We start from the raw sequence: 3,721 nt of genomic DNA, 5'->3' as shown, positions 1-3,721 counted from the left end.
TGTGATGGTGGGGAGGCTGATTCCAACAGATTTCTGTGCAGCCTTCATAACTTTACCTAATGGAAGCATATATAAGGAAAAGAGTATTGATCCAAGCACTGAACCCTGAGGAACTCCATGACTAATTGGTGTATGAACAAGATTCATTATTTACATTTACAAATTGGAATCTATCAGATAAATATGATTTTAACCAATTTAGAGCATTTTGATTACAAAACAGTTTAATGTAAGATCATAATGTCATGGCGGATCAGTGTAGAAAACTCTTGTTATTGCAGTAGCATAGCCAAAAACTCATTTTCCCCTTCTCACAACAAATTAGGAAGTGTGATTTAGTGAATAGCTTCACTCTTTTCTTGCAATTATTTCTAAATGCTGTTGACTTTTTTTGTTGGTATACAAGTTTAGTACAGATACAGGAAACGCATCGTTCATGTCCTGAACCTGTTTGTTTTCTGGCGCTTGTAAAGTGTGAACATCCAAGCAGAAAGTCCAGACCCTACATCAACTTGGCGCTCCCTCATTCCCGTCATCAAAGTCAACATCAGCACTGTAAGTGTCTCTGAATCTCAGCTCAGTTCTGTTGGATCTGGTGAGGACAGACAATGGAGATCCATGCTGAATATTTTTAATGCAGTTTGCTTTGTTTGTTTTTCTCAAAGGGACGGTTGGCGTTTGGAAACCACCACCTTCCTCAGACTTTGTGCGTAAACTTTGACGATGCCTTCCTGACGTACGCCACCAAGCCTCCCTCCAGCCACCTGGACCAGTTCATGCACATCGTCAAAGGCTCTCTGGAGAACGTGCGCGTCATGCTGGTGCCTAGTCCCCGCTACCTGGGCTTACAGAACGACGAGTGAGTTCAAGTCGCTCTAATCCGTTTCATTTAAAAATACACAATTACAAATTAAAATCAACGTTTATTTATATCAAAGTGAATATTGTTTAATATATTAGACTATAAAGATTTAGGATTTCTCAGTTGGAAATGTGTGAACATCATCAGGAAGGAAATTTGTTTTCCAAAAGCATTTTTACAAAGAAAATTCTCATCCCAACAATCATAACTCCAAATTATATTGTGCTTATTTCATAAGAACATCATAATGACTGCAGACAAATTAATTCTTAAGCAGCGCTCTCATATTTCTTATTTATTTTTAGATATGCATTTATTCATAGTGTGAAACTTAAATATAGACAGGCAGAAAACTCACTGTGTGCTCGTTTAAACAAACAAAAAACATTTAAAGCTATTGTCCTAAAATTATTAGTATATTCACAAAGACTTTTTTGTGCACTGAATATAAACTAGCTCTCCTAAAGGTTAAATATCAGAGTTGAGCTTTCTGAATATTTAATTTGGGCTTTGATTGTGTATTGATCTGTTAGAGCATGCAGATTTCTGCTTCTTATTTTTACTTATTATGACATTAAATACTGTGTATAAAATTCTAACTTTTCTAATTGTATTTTTTTTTTTTTATCTAGACCTCCCAGACTGATGGGTGAAGGCTTTGTAGTGATGCAGTCAAACGATGTTGACATCTACTATTACCAGGATGAACCGGGTATGTTCATTCATGACGCATCACACATGATTAAATTAGACCCAGCTCTTGTTTTTGAAACATTTAGCACCACAGCTGATACTCTGTTGAAGTTTCATGTTTATTTTTAAAAGCGTCCATGTTTCTTTTGTTGCTATTGTCTGTTTCTGACATTTCACCATGTCTTTCATCCAGGTCTTGTCCCTGCGAAGCAGGAGAGCCCTGAGGAAGTGGAGACGAGCAGCGAGGGCGATCAGCTGCAAGATCTTCCGCCGTGTTGGGGTCTCGACATTGTTTGTGGAAAAGGAACCGATTTCAACTACGGACCCTGGGCAGATCGCCAGAGGTGATCACAGATTCTGTCTTTATCCGTGTTTAGCATTATCAGTTCTCTTGATCTTATCACAGATGATTCAGGGGTAGAGGTGGTGTAAATCTATTTTTAGATGCGTTGCATAGACGGTTCCCAATCGATCTTTAAATGTCAGCAATTGATTTTGACAGGGTTAACTTGTGCTACCATTTGAGAGTCAGCAGAGTTCTAGCTGCGTGGTACGGTTTGTCTTAGTATGTAGCTTCCTGTAGTAGAAACTTGTATTTTCACATCTTTTTCCATCTTTCTTGGCTGAACCCAGAAGAATTAATGTCTCTAAATATTAGCTGATGTTATCAGAACACGACTATCTTAAGTAAAGACTTTGAAACCTTTGATTTGTATATAAATTTCAAGCGATTAATGTGCTAATAAGTACGTTAGATTTTTTTTATGACATCTTTTTTACATTAAGTTAGCATCAATGCTAATTGTTGGTCAGCAGCCTATTATTGTTAGAGGTTTTCTAACATGTAATATTGTGCACTCTTTATTATACATTAAAATATATGATTAGATGGTAATTTATGTTTGAAAAGTCAAAGTCATTTCAATTAGTAAATTTTATTATTATTTTTTTTTTAATTCATCAAAAGTTTACCAGCTGCCTCCTGAGGTTTATTCACAGATAATCAAAATGCATCAATAATCATTTTATAATCACATTTCAGCCATCAGAATCATGAAGTGCCTCATATGTCACATCCACAACTAGAATGTTTATTTTTTTATAATTTATATTCTATAAAGATGTGAAGATGTGTTAACTTAGCCGACTTGTTAAACTTAAAGCTAATAAATGTGTAACTAACGGAATCATCACATCTGTAGTTTTACAAGAAAGAAAAAAACTATTTGAATTGTGTTGTGGATGTTTTAATTAGCATGTTTTGTATTTGATTAAGTGTCCAGTCTGTATAAATACATTCACTAATGGGTAATTCTAACTATGAGAGAGAAAATAAAGTCAAAACAGGATTGTAGCTAATGGTGGAAGTTTGCTGAAAGGCAGTTTTCAGGTTCTGGCTGAACTCTTTTTGACGATCGCAACCTTTCCCTCGCCTCCGAACAATTGATAGTTTAAAAATGTATAAGAAAATGTAAAAGATAATCTGCTTTTATCTCCACAGAAATGCAAAACATGTAACAAATAATCTATTATTTAAACTTTGGATTGACTCATTTTTATATTTTTAACTTGTCAGTTTATTTGAAGGTACAAGCCAAATAAATGTTTGTATGTTTTAAAAACTACAATATTCTAAATTCTGGATGATGATAAAATTTGATTTATTTTTTCTCCTCTCTGAGGGATTGTCTGTGGAAGTTCTTTCTGCCTGCCGATTACCAGCCCATGAAAGTGACCGAGGCTGCCCAGCCAGGAAAACCCCGACAGATCCAAGCCTTCGAACTCCGCATGAACATCATCGCTGACGCCACCATCGATCTGCTTTTCACCAAGAACAGGGTGACTCTTCTTTCTTTCTTTCTTTCTTTTTGTTTCCTTCCTTCTTTTTTCTTTCTTTCTTCCCTCCCTCTCTCTCACACACTTTTTCATCCCTCCCTCCCTCCCTCCCTCCCTCCCTCCCTCTCTGTCTCTCATACACTTTTTTCCTTCCCTCCTTCCCTCCCACTTCATTTCTTTATTTTTTCTTTCTTTCTTTCCTCCCTCTCACACACACATTTTCTTCCCTCCCTCCCTCTCTCTTGCTTCCTTTCTTTCTTTTTTTCTTCCCTCTCTCTCTCTCTCTCTCTCTCTCTCTCTCTCTCTCTCTCTCTCTCTCTCTCTTTCCTC

General features: G+C 36.5%; 1 protein-coding gene and 1 long non-coding RNA gene across 2 annotated transcripts in view; one reads left to right on the top strand and one right to left on the bottom strand.

Moving 5' to 3' along the window:
• LOC119427204 overlaps positions 1–3,721 on the bottom strand; it is a gene marked incomplete at its 5' end in the record, with an annotated part of 94,422 nt that overhangs the window by 86,922 nt on the left and 3,779 nt on the right.
• On the top strand, positions 811–1,967 carry LOC119427406. The gene is made up of 3 exons (XR_005187653.1): positions 811–859; positions 1,495–1,574; positions 1,749–1,967. It is a non-coding gene; the product is annotated as an uncharacterized LOC119427406 (long non-coding RNA).

The sequence above is a fragment of the Nematolebias whitei genome, chromosome 21, assembly GCF_014905685.2.
Source record: "Nematolebias whitei isolate Nwh7 chromosome 21, NemWhi1, whole genome shotgun sequence".
Classification (NCBI taxonomy): Eukaryota; Metazoa; Chordata; class Actinopteri; order Cyprinodontiformes; family Rivulidae; genus Nematolebias; species Nematolebias whitei.
This window is presented reverse-complemented; position numbering and strand designations above follow the sequence as displayed.